This window comes from Mustela erminea, chromosome 17 (assembly GCF_009829155.1).
Source record: "Mustela erminea isolate mMusErm1 chromosome 17, mMusErm1.Pri, whole genome shotgun sequence".
In the NCBI taxonomy this organism is placed as follows: Eukaryota; Metazoa; Chordata; class Mammalia; order Carnivora; family Mustelidae; genus Mustela; species Mustela erminea.
Genome location: NC_045630.1, coordinates 33828606 through 33841944, shown reverse-complemented (window position 1 = coordinate 33841944; position 13339 = coordinate 33828606).

The following is a 13339-nucleotide window of genomic DNA, read 5'->3' as shown; positions in this document are numbered from 1 at the left end:
GGAGCTGATATTGCCCAAGGATGAGGTGTGGGTCTTGGGGTGTGGTTGTGGGGACTCAGGGAAAGTGGGCCTTATGTGGTGTGGTGTAGAAGACTCAGCAGGCCCGCATTCTGGCCCTGGATCCCTTGGTAAAATCTTACTCACTTTACGTATTTGGGACTCAGTTTCATTATTATAAATTGCGGGAGTTGAACCAGAACCTCTTAGAAAGCACCTTGCCAGCTCTGATGCAGGGGTTCCCTGGATGTTTCTGGAGGTATTTCTCAGGCAGAAGACTGAGAACAGCTACAGTCCTGTCTTCTGAGAGATGCTGTCCCCATCAGTGAGGCCAGGTGGATGGAGACAGTTTGCCCAGGACCCCCGGCTGCAAGCAGAAAGCGGCCAGAGATTACATGAGGGTGACTGATGGAGGAAGGTCATCCAGGTGACAGAGGACGTGAACTCTGGCTCCCACCTAGGGGCTTGTGTGCAGCCAGGTGATGTGGGAGCTGCTGGGGGCTCTCTGTGTCACAGGGTCTAACTGGAGATGCCACCGTGCTCTATGAAAGAAATTCTGGGCTTTCTGGTCCTAAATCCTAGAGAGAACGTGGGACTGTGGGTCAGGTGTCCCAGACTTTCCCTCTTCAGGGTCTGTGCCCCTTGCTGTCAGGAAGTTTTCCTTTATATGTAGCCATCTCTTCTCATGTAGTTGTTGAAGCTCTTCTATTTAAAAAAAAAAAAAATAAAAAAGGAAAAGGAAAAGAAAAAGAAAAAAGACAGGTGAAAAGAAAAAAACAAAAACAAAAATATCTCCAAGCCACCCATTCCATTTTGACTTTTTAGTCCTGAGTCACTCTTCAAAAAGTAGCAAAAATAAAGCACGTGCAGGCAAGCTCAGGGTCACGGGCCCTCACAGGCCAGCCTGGGACCGTGGTGGCCTCCGTCTCCAGTGGCCAGCCCTGCTCTGAGACTGTGTGGGTGGGGTTGGGGTTGGGGCTGGGGCTGCGGATACCTGCCACACAAGCCACCAAACAGAATGCAGAGTTTTAAAATTGGCACCATTGCTTCAAGACACTGTCCACGTGCCGCTTTGCTGGACTTTTCCATGGGCCTCGGAGATGTGAGTCCACCCTGTCTTGCCCTGAGTGGTGTGGCAAACAGGGCTTTGGGCCAGGATTCAGGCAGGAGCTGAAGTGATTGGTGATCTGACGTCTTGTGCATGCCATGCGATGGTCTGCAGCTCTTTTCCGATATGCTAGTTCATTTGGTCCTCATGCTGCCTGCGAGGCACAGTCACTGCAGCTGAGCCACAGCCTTGCCAAGATCCACTTATACCTGCTGAGTTGGGGTCCCCCACCCAGGTCCCCCGACTCCAGATGTCATTTCCTTGGGTTTTAGTTGTTGTTCTACTGACCAGTGGGCCAGGGCCAGGGCATGGCCTTGGGCAGCTGACTTGATCTCTGTAGGTCGAAGATCGCTTTCCTCTACACCGAATGGGGAAAGGAGCCTCAGAATGTCCAGCTTCTCCTGTTCTCAGATTCTTTCGGCTTCTTGGAGCTCTTGGGAAACCTGGCGTGCACTCCTTGGCCAGGAAGCCAGCCATTCCCCATGTGTTTCTGGTGAGACTGCCTACGTTTGGAAGCTTCTGGAATTATACAGTGCTTCTCAAACCATTCTGACACATTTGTAGGGCATTTCGTGCACGTGCATATAGTCCTGTCTCTAGTCCCGAGCTAGACTTCTGGTGTAGCTCACTTAGAAATAAGGCTTTCTTGTTGGATCTGGGAGATTTTTCCCAGCAGGCCGATAAGGGAGGCCTAGAACTTTGCCGAGCCTGAGGGTTGTGTGACTGTTCTCTCTGCTGGCTAATCAGCCCCCGCTGGAAGTATTGGCTAAGGGACAGTGTGAGATACTGGAACCACTGGCTTCAGCTCTGGCTGTTGCTTCCTGACAGAGTTGAAAAAGTAGGCCTTACCCATGGAGAGGAAGGAAAGTCAGAGAATGCCTAGACGTCCGTGTTCCCGGATCCTGCGTGTAAGCCCGCTCTCTATGAGGGGGTGCCAAGGCAGAGCTCAGACTGGTTGTCTTCTTGTCCGTGTGGCCCTCTGAGTGGCCTTTGCTCAGAGAGACCCAGAGCCTATATGAAGGGGCAGAGAAGTGTTTGTCTTTATTTAGAGTGCACTAACACAGGATGGTTTAGGCTCTGCCTGGGCATGAATCCGAAGGATTGGGGCTGGACAGAGGGGCAGTGTGCATACGTCTGTCTGTTTGTATTCCTCAGATGCAGCCCTGGCTCACAGAGAGGCCGTATCTTGGGAAATCCACAGGGCAGTGGTTTTGCCGGACAAAGCTTCTGATAACTACTGTGTGAAGATTTGTCGTATGGCATCCAGAACTTTCTGTTCTCCCGGAGGGTGGGAAGGAGGGTGGCAGAACCCAAAGCTGGGAGGTGATCTAGAGCAGACTTCAGGGAGAACTGTGGTGGCCCTTTGCGGAGGCCTTCCAAAGAAACACAGAGCCTCTTTATCTGAGAAGAGAGACTGGATGTCCCTGACAAGGTCCCTCCCGTCCCGAGTCTGTGGGGCTCTGAGACTATCCCTAGAACAGCATGAGCTTTGGGTGCCAGGACCTAGAGAGGGCTCCGTTTTTTCTTCCTGCCTCGGAGGCCACCCTGACCTGGGTCGGGGCACAGGAGCATTGGGCCTGCAGTTGTACCTTTGTTTCCTCATGCAGACAGAACTTCTGGAACTGACCCTCTAGGACGAATACCATTTGTAAATAAAAAAAGAGGAGATAGCCAGGTTGTCCCCCATTGCTATCTGGGAAGAGCCCTGAGCTGCTCTAAACCTGTATTTGAACCGCTGCCGCCCCCCGCCCCGTGCTGCTTCCCCCAGCCCTAGGGAGCTTCCAGAGAAGGCCCTGGAGAGGTGAAGGAGTGGGGGCTAGGCCAGGAGGCGGGGCCAGACAGAGTCTGCTGGGAAGAGGGTCGGTGGTGGAAGGAGGAGTGTCTCGGGGCCGGTCCGCGGCTCAGGGACCTGTGAAGCCGCCTGCCACGCCAGAGGCACACACGTGTGCCCCCATGGGCTACTATTTATTGGGAACCCTGAAGTCAGAAATAAACCAGGTAATGGCTGAACGAGGGTTATTTTCATGGGGATAATCGTATATCCTTTTGTGTTATTCCTGTCTGCAGATTTAGCATCTGAAGGCCCGACGGGTTGAGGACATTTCCTTGGGCCCTCCTGTCTGTAAAATCATGCTTATTTTATGTCGCTTTTCTGTCCCCTCTCCTTCCGGTTTCCTGCTCTCACACAGTCCTTAGGAACACCTGAGTGTCTGTCCGCACACTTGTGCTCCTGTCTCCTGGGGGCTCCGTTCTTCCCGGCTCTGACACCATTGACTGTATTACTTTCCTGCCACGTGTGAACAGACGGCAGGCTCGCTGCAGAGGGGAGCCGTCTCTGAGATGGGGCAGCCGTCCCCAGAAACCTCCTTCCCACCTCATCCTCGAGCAGGCCATCGGGAGCCCCGGGGAGATGCGATCAAGACCCCTCAGCTGGGCCCAGCTCGGCCCCCCCATCATGCTTCCTCTTTGGGGGCGGTGGCGGCTCAGGCATGACTCCCCCGGCCCCAACACTGTTAGCTCTTTCTTCTTTTCCGCTTGAACCCTGAGTAGCGACCTTGAAGGTCTGAGACCACGTGTCACCCTGCTGGGTGAGGATGACCTAGAGGGACAGGGACAGAGGGGAAGGGAACCCATGCTCCTGGCCACTTGGCCTCTCTCCAAGACAGGTGAACTCTGTGTCCAGAGAGGAACTCATTTAATCTTTTGGCCCTAATGGAAGTTGTTTGTATTTTCTCTCCCTCACCCTTCTCCCTCCTCTTTCTCCCTCAACGCCCCCGCCTCCGCCCTCCAGCCTCCAAAAGAATTTAATCTGCTGGACAACAAACAATACTGTTATAAAACTTTGAAAACAAGAGGGTGAGGCCTCCCTGACAAGGAGAAGGGCATGCCGGGTAACGGCCGCGGGAGCCTGCCAGGCCCAGGACGGAGCCGGGCGAGGGCCCAGTTGGCCGGGTACCTGGGCGCCTGCCCCTGCCCAGCCCACCAGCCGAGCCATCCCCAGTCCAGAGGGGAAGGAACCGAAACAAAAGCAGGGGCAGAGAAGCTCCCAAAAAGGGGAAGTTGTATGTGTTCCCCTCTCTCTGATCTGATGGGAGTGTGCTAGACTGTGAACCCCCCCCCCGCCCGCCCGTTCCGGTCTCCCTCCCCCTTCGCCCTCCCTCTGCCTGCCTCCTCCCACCACTGACTGTTCCAGGTCCTGAGACTGGCGGGCCAGGCCCCATAACAGAACAAGGCTGGCCTGCCGTGCAGGTGCAGACCCCCGCCAGCTGGCGGCAGGAGAGGCAAGCAGGAAAGGTGCCCCCGGTTGGCTTTGGACTCTGGACATACCCTCTGTGTGCCCAGGCTTTCTGCCCCCAGCTAGGAAAGTGGAACCATGTTACGGGTTGTGGCCTGGCCCCTGTGCTGCACCAGCTATGTACCCCAGTATCGGGTAGAGCCACCACTTGGCTCGTCGGTCTGTCCCCAGCGGCCTGATGCCTGTGAGGGCCCATGTTCCAGGGAGGCTGTGGGTCCTGGGGCCTGTGGCAGGGGGCCTGCTCTCCATCCAGGAGGAGCAGGGGCTGAGCTAGGGAGCCCTGGAGCCCCAGATACATGCTGCCGGCAGCAGGCAGGCACCGGGTCCTGTGAGTGGGGGTATCTGGTGGGGTGCCGCGTCTGCTAGTTACTCTTGGCCGTCGAAGGAGTGGGTGACCCAGCTCCACTTGGGGGAGGGAGAAGCTGGGCTCTAGCCCATCTCTTTCCAGCCTTCCCAGTTAGATTTCACCTGAGACTGAAATTTCCCTGCCACATCCGTCTTGCCTGCTCGGAGCACTGCTTGGGAGTGATGAGGGGGAAGGAGCAGTGGTCTGCCTTCAGCTGGGGGTTGTTTGGACTTGTGAACCGTGGGGTGGGCGTTGTGTCTGTGTAACGGGCTGTAGGCATGCTCGCTTTTCCTCGTGTGGGAAGCAGTTCAGGGCTGGGCCGATCGTCCTCTGCCTGAGCTGAGCCACTCTCTGCGGAAACGTGGGGACCTGCTGCCCCCCACACCCCACAGCTTCCCATCCTCACAGCCGGCCGGCCATTCCAACCTCGGGCCTGTACTGAATCTGGGAGATTTCCAGGTGCAGGTCTTCATCGATGGTGTCCAGGAAGGGACAGAGAACCGAATTTTGTGGAAGGCAGCCGCCTGGGCACTTAGGCCTCTGAACGCCTGCCCCAGGGAAAACCAGAGTTGGTGAGGCTGGGTCCGCGTGAGCAGAGAAGGCTGTGACCTCTTGCCCTGTTACCTCCATAGACATTGGAGGGGCTCCGTGGGTCTCCAGCGCGCCGTTCCCACTTCAGGATCCAGGCTCTGGAAAGTGCACTGAGCCCCAGATGCTGAGCCGTCCTTTTGGGGGACTGAGCAGGCAGCTCAGCAGCAGGCTCCTTGTTCTCCTCCTCCCCGGCTCTCCATACACATACCCTTCATTTTATCACCCTTTCCTCTGATTCATTAACCACAGCTAGTTGGCACCAGGCCCCACCCTGACAGCTCAAGACAAAATGTCCAGGACACTGGGTCTGGCCTGGGGCCGAGGGACAGGAAGCTGGGCCCTTGGTACATACAATGGGCTAGGACCGTCCTGGGGGGCAGAACAGGCCCTATCTTCAAAAGGGTCTTCCCCCCTAGGTCCCTCTCTCACCAAAATGACTCTCCCTCACTGCCAGGAGCCTCGGAACCAGCATTCTGGGCGGCGGGAAGACTGCCGAGCTGGGCCCGGCTTCCGCTGCCCCTCCCCCGCGCTGGCTGGAGCTGGCGTCAGTCACGTAAGTAGCCGTGACTCAGCACCCAGCCCGGGGCGGGAGGGAGAAGCTGCTGCCTCGCGGGAGCCTTCCCAGTGCTCTGGATTTGAACACGTCCTGGTCGCACAGTACCAGCCGGCAGCATCAGCTTCCTGGGGGCGTGTGTCTCTTGGCTCCGTGGGTTTGCTTGTGGATCTCATAAACCCGGATTCCTCCTCTGCTCTCCATTTTCCTCCCATGTTACTTTGTGGGTGCCAGGCCTGGCATGGGATTTTTTAGGACTTTAAAAGACACAGCATTATTTCTAGAAGGCAGCAGAAGCTCTCTTTGAAATCTCCAGACTGCCCTTGAACCCATGGCCCACGAGTTCTGTCCATTTAACCCTTGGATGTTTTTGTTTGGCCTCCACAGAGTTTTTGTTGATTTTTTTTTTAATGTATCTGATTTGCATGCTTTTAGACAAAACACAGCCTCTCCGGGTCCCTGTTCCTGCCGCGCATGCCGCTGCTCCTTCTGTCCTAGTTCCTGTCCCAGCCCTGGAGCATTTGAATGCACTGACACCAGGCCTCAGGAGCCCTCCTGCTTTTCAGAACTGTGGTCCATTCCGGGGAAGTGCAGGCCCCTGCTCTCAGAGTCTGGGCTGAGCAGGAATTAAATCCACTGTGTTCTGATTCACTGTGTGGTGACCTTTCCTCCACCCTCGGTCCCTGCCCAGGCAGAGGAGCGTCCTAGGCAGGAGGGCGTGGAAAAACCTCCACATAGAATGTCTGCCCAGAAATGGATGGAGGCCTCAGCGGGCTGCCCAAACCCTCTTCCCGCACGGTGGCACCTCCCCAAGCTGACATACCCCCCCACCCCCCCCACCCCCCCGCTGGGCGGTTTTCCTACCGGACAGCGCACCAAACCCTTCCCATTGGCCAGTTTGCATGGGGCCATTAGGCCAGGCCGAGTCCCTGCAGGCTGGGGCTTCGACGGGCTGCCTTCCTGCAGATCGAGGTGGCCATGGAGCTGGGTGCCAGGGAGCCCAAGCCCCTTCCAGCCCCCATCCAACCACCTCACTATCCCCAGCTCGGCAACGAAAACACCAGCTGGCTTCAGGTGAGTGAGTCATTGCTTGGCAGACTTCGTGAGAGAAGCCTGGTTCTTTTGGGAAGGCTGAGACCTGCATAGACTCTTGTATCTAGTGGGGTTGGAGGAGCAGAGGGTTTTGGTACTAAGATTACTTTCTTTCCCTCTTCTTGTGTTAGAGTGTTTATGATGTGATGTTCTGAATGATGGCTGTCTTTCTCCAGAGAACTGAATATCATAGAACTCGGGCACTGGGAGCCCAAACTCCCAAACTAAGGTCGTGGTCCTTAGTTCCCTCAGGGACAGTTGGTCCTCTGCCATGCCCTCCCGCCCCGAACTCTGGCCTGATGCTCCCTGGGTAGCAAGAGAGACAGTCATTAATCACCCTGATGACCACGTGACATCTGTGTGTTCTGAAGGACAAGAACTAGGTGCTGTGAGAGGGTGTGACAGAATGCTTGGCTCACCTGGGAAAGCTTCAGGCGACCTGTGTTACCTGGGGGACGGTTGATGGGTGGTTGCTCTGGGAGGGTAGACAGAGAATGTTCCAGAAAGAGGGAGCAATGTATGCAGAGGCCTGCTGGGGGAGGACAGGGGCCGTCTGGATGACTGAAAAACACCTGTGTGACAACATGCTGGGAAAATTTCTGTGGATATTGGCAGTTGGAAGTGGCTAAGAAGGAAGAGTCCACCTGGGGTCAGAGGCAGAAAAGCTGAGAAGGACCAAATGTAGAGCTCCAACTCCCTCATGTTATAGGACCCCATGAAACTGACTATCATTTATCAGTAACTTCCTGACCTTACAACCCTGCAAGTTACCTGCTTTCTGAGGCCCAGCTGTTGACTGCAGGTGTCCTTGATCAGAGCTGCTGCCCTGCTTCCTATCAGTGGCTGAGGCCATGCAAAGGCCCTGGGCTCTGAGCCCAGTGCTGGGGTCAGAATCTGGAGTCCAGCACAGGCATCATGGGCAGTTCCTCTCCAGCGCCTTAACCTACCACAGCCATGCTGTGTGTGCGGGAGGACACAGGAGGCCAGCTCCCAGCACCGGGACCCCTGCAGAACGAGGGGGCCTGTCTCACCCCAAGTTAAACATGTTGTCAGTCACATCCATGGCCGTGTATAAACATTGCCTAGGACTGCCCACCCCAACCCCGCCTCAACCTTGCTCACAGTTGAGTTCAAGAACAAAATGAGACTATGGACCAGCCTGGAGCAGGCACAGTAGGCCCAGGGGCAGTAACACAGACTGTGGGGTTAGATCTGGGATCTGCACCATGTGTTGGTCACATGGCCGTGGGCGAGTTACTAAAGCATAAGGAGCATTTTCTCCAGCAAGCGTGGGAACAGTACATGCTTCCCGGGACTGACACGGTTAAACCACACACCTCAGTGTTCAAATTTTATTTCCTCCTCTTTCCTGGAGCAGTGCATGCTGTTATTTCCAGGAGCTACAATAAATACAGGCCTGTCTCTACCACGGAGCTGGTAGCTGGAAAGGTACAGATTCCACTCTCTCTTTCCTTGGTTGTGCTGTTCCAGGAAAATACACGTTTTCTCAGCTTCAAACAACCAGAAACAGCCCATTTAGGAGATGAGAAATCTAATTTGAAGACGATGCAAATCTTATTTTTCAGACAAATTCAGAAAACACACACACACACACATACACACACACAACTCTGTTCTCCTGTTAGAGGATTATCTACTTAACACAGCTTTAGAACATCACATTTTTTTGTGTCAGGGCTGAGAATAAGTAAGATTGCCAATGTTCTGAGCCTTACGTAAGGCCGGGAAGGAGGAGCCTGAGCTCTTTCTGAGGAGGGCACATGGAAGGGCTGCCCAGGGCCAGTGAAACCCTCCTCTGCTACTGGCTAGAACATGCTGGGCAGACAGGGGGCTTGTTTCCTGATGACGTGAGATAGGATCGGAAAGCCCTTTGCGCACTGTGAAATATTTAATACAGCAGGACGGTGCTAATGAAGCTATGAGTGCATTTTAATAATAGCTCTGGGAGACTTGATTTTATCCTATAGCTAATACTCTGTTAGGACCCATTGTGTAATTAAACTGCATTAACTAGACTTCGGGAGTTGTGTATGGCCACGGGGAGTGTGAAGCCTCCCCCAGCCGTCAGCCCTCCTGCAGCATCCCTGGGGAGCTCTTCGCTGGGCCTTTCTCACGGATGGTGACGTCACGTCGGAAGTGGAACCACAAGAAGACCTCCCTCCCTCCTCCGGGCAGAGCCTGGGGCTTCTGATGTCATCTTCCTCCTTTCTTCAATGAGATCCTCTTCTTCTGGAAGCTGGTTTCACATGGTGGCTTAGATTTTTCCATCTTTGTATCTAGCACCATTTGAAATCAGTGTTTTAGGAGTAAGAATTGCAGCGCAGCGAAGGGCCACCTGCAAAGGAGCCTCCGCGGGTGGGACAGGCGCCCTCCGCCTGCCACCTGAGCCAGCTCAAGGAAGGAAGACCTTACAGAGGAGGAGGCACCCTCGCGTATGTGGGCTATGCTGGGGTGACAGCGAGGGGCGGGTGTGGTGCTTAAAAAAAACTCCGCATCTGAGCAGGGGCAGACACGGTGCCGGCTCCTAGCAGCCCCCGGGGCTCACCTGCCCTTTGGGCTTTGGAGCACAGAGGTGGGGCCGTGCTCCATGCGAGGGGGTGGGGGGGGTGGCTCCATTGTACCAGGGGAGGGGCGAGGCTGTGTACCCAGAGGACAGTCCCATCTGCGTCAGCACTGCGCCTGCTCCAGACGCCCCGGAACATTCCGCTGCTGTGGCACTGCAGCTGGAATCGGACTCGCCACCTGCACGGTTAAGTGCGGGACCCCCGGGAGCACCGACGGACCCATCTCTTACACAGGCTGACCGATTTCTCCTGGTGTTCAGAGTCTGTTTTTGTCTAGCACCATTTGAAATCGGTTATGATGTAGGGGGAAAAGCAGCGGCCCCGAAGCCTCGTGCCGGCTCTGGGGAGCCACCGCCTGCGGTTTCCTGGAGGACAGACGGGCAGAGAGCGCGCAAGAACCACCGCGCGCCGTTTCCCCTAACTTCTTTAACTGCATTTATGATCCCTTGCTGCAGAGGTAAGAGAGAACCGAATGTATTTTGAGAAATGGCTGTGCTGTATCTGCTGTCCGGGTTGCATGGTGCTGGAAGGTGGTAGGTGCCGCCCGTGCGGTCCGTGGTTGCTGTTGAATTCTCCTTCTGTGGCGGGTCTGCTGGTGCTCCTGCCTGAATAAATATTTCCCTCTAGTCGAGTCATCACGTCTCTGTTTTTCATCTGCCATTCCCTCTCCATACTTCCGTGATAAGTGGGGTCCGTGTAGGTTTCGCCGCTTCCTAAGCGTTTGAGAAGGCAGCCCGTTAGGACAAGGATGGAATTCTGTCAGCCAAGAAACATAAACGAGAGAAAAGATCCCAGAACAGAGATGTTCCAGCCTGGGCCGAGGGATGCTGCTCACGGAAGGGGAAGCCGAGGCTGGTTCCCAACGGGCCCGAGCCCTGGCACCTCGGTGGCCCGTGATCCTTTGAGAAATTTTGCGGAACTGAACACCCTTGTCCCACGGCTGGTAAAGGAGAGCATTGAGGACTCCCCTTACTTACAAAAGACGCGGGAGGTCTACTTCTGGTGCGCAGTCTCCGTGAACCCTTGAAGACAGGGTGAACCTGTTCTGGAAAGGTATTCAAAAGATTAGGCAGATTTGACTTCATGGGGGGTGAGACCTGGGGAATCTGCAGGTCAGAGTGCTGTGACCCCTCAAGCGAGGGTTTTGCACCAGACCCATGGGGCCGCCTGTGAGCTGCCTGCAACACCTGCCTTTCATGCCTGCGGTTCACGAGAAGTGGTGGCAACTCTACTGCCCCGGGGAAGGTTTCCCAAGTCTGCACCCCCAGATGGTTGCCGCGCCTGGTGGGGTGGGGATGGGGGGCGGTGCAGCCTCTGCCGGGAACCCTGCCCGGGGGAACGTGCCACACCCCCTCACTGCAGCTGCCGTGCTATTTAGGGCTGTTGAGTGAAGAATCTATGTGCTCGTCCCCAGGATGGGATGGTGAGAATCGTTAGGACCCAAGATTGTTTTACTCCCTTTTTGGCTAAGCTAGATACACTAAGACCTGTGTATGGCCCAATGGCCACAATTCAGCCAGCGTTCGGTTCCTCTCCCGTGTCCCAAGCCCCAGCCTCAGTATTCCACGTGGAATGAGTAGACAACATGGATTCTGGTCCCCAAATGCTCTCTAGAAATGCTAGAAAATCAAGTTTCGGATCCAAGCACAAAAACCATAACTTGAGACCTCTTTTCTGTAAAGGTGACGGAGTCCTTCAACGGTGCCACACTGCTAGGTCATGAGAAGCAAAACACATGTCCCACATGACCAGGGTGCCTCACAGAGGATCCATTAGCTTTATTCAACAAGATGCTTCAGCTCTTTACTGAAAATTGCCATCTCAAGGTGGTATTCATAACAATTCGGTAAGCAGAATGTTTCTTCTGGAGACATCTTGAACCTAGTGTTTGGGGCCATGCTCTCCACTTAGAAAGCGCCAGGTCAGACATGAGTCCCCATAACCACCTCTTCTTTTGTTTATTTGTTTTATCATCTCTTTAGCTGTGGGTGTGTAGGTGGAGAGGGAGGACTGGGCAGAAGCTTCACGTACTTTGTAAACTGGCACACACTTCCGGTCTGTGGAAATGAGTGCCACTGATACAAATCCAATCTGACCAATTTAGGCAAGACAGAATGTGTTAAGTCGTGTCCCTGTTAATTCCTATAAGGTGTTGGCCCTGGCCTGCAAGGAGGAGCTGGCATATGGTGCCAGGGGCTACCTCGAAGACTAGGCTGTCCATACATGGGGCAAGGTTAAGGGCTTTCCTTGAACACAAGAGAAGTTACAATTTGGGTTTATTCTTAGTCAGTAGTACCCCACACACTATAACTTCTAAACAGACTCACCAGGAGCCTTTCAATTAGTGATTCTTAGATTCCCCTCCATATGGGCTCTGGCTATACCATTCCAGGATTGGACCTATATTTTTGTTCTAGTTTCCCCAGGTGACTCTCAGGTGCAGCCACTGTCGACAACCCCCTCTCTGTGGTCTTGCTTTCCTACTCAAACGGTGCTGTGAGGACCCCTAGCGCAGGTGTGTGTTTCTGGTAACAAATGCAGCAACTTGGGGTTGGTCTTCGTCTCCTTGGGCCACAGTGAGAAAATACTACAGCCCGCGCAGCTTCTAAATAACCGACACTTCTCTTTGGGATGCTGGGAAGGCCAAGATCAAGGGGCTGGCAGATTCAGTGCTGGCTGGGAGCAGTTAGCTGGTTCAAAGACCCTGCCTTCTCAGGGCAGAGGGGCTGCCGGAACTTTCTTGGACATCTTTACAAGGGCACTGATCCTATTCATGAAGCCTATGCCCCCATGACCCTAGTCCCTTCCCAAAGCCCCACCTCCTAGGACTGTCACCTTGGGGGTTAGGATTTGAACCTGGGGATCTTGGCGGGACCCAAACATTCACATGGTAACTCTTAAAATAACGTCATTGTTTTCAGCTCAGACATCCATAGTGCGACATCATCCCACTAGGCTGAACTCAGGCATTGGCGGGGCCAGGCTCCCATGAGAGGTCCTAGCAGAATCTGCTTCCTTACCTTTCTGGCTTCTAGAGCTGCGCCTGTGGCTTGTGGTCCTGGCTCTGCACCCTCCAGGCCCCCAGCAGAGCCTTCAGCCTCTGGGACACGCGGCCGCCTCCTGCCATACTCAGCTTCCTCAGTGTCCTCCCTTCCAGGGAACTGAGCCATTCATTACACTCAGGGCCCCAGCCAAGATCCCAGGTGCAAAGACCCTTTGCCAAAGAGGGGAGGGATATTCCCAGGGGTCAGGTATTAGGACTCTGAAATCTCTGCAGGCCATTAGCCTACCACAAGCAGCAGAAGGTAGAGAACTCCTGGGAATGCTGAATCTTGGGCCCCAGCTGATACCTGCTGCATCAGAATATGCTTTTTTTAAAAGATTTTATTTATTTATTTGTCAGAAAGATTGAGAGCACAAGCAGGCAGAGAGGCAGGAAGAGGCAGAGAGAGAAGCAGGCTCCCCGCTGAGCGAGGAGCCTGATGTGGGACTCGATCCCAGGACCCTGAGATCATGACCCAAGCCAAAGGAGGCAGCTTAACCAACTGAGCCACCCACGGGTCCCCAGAATTTGCTTTTTTTTTTTTTTTTAAGATTTTATTTATTTGACAGAGATCACAAGTAGGCAGAGAGGCAGGCAGGGGGTGGGGGGTTGGGGGGGGCAGACTCCCTAATGAGCAGAGAGCCAGATGCAGGGCTCGACCCATAGCCAAAGGCAGTGGCTTAACCAACAGAGCCACCTAGGCGCCCCCAGAATATGCTTTGTAACAAG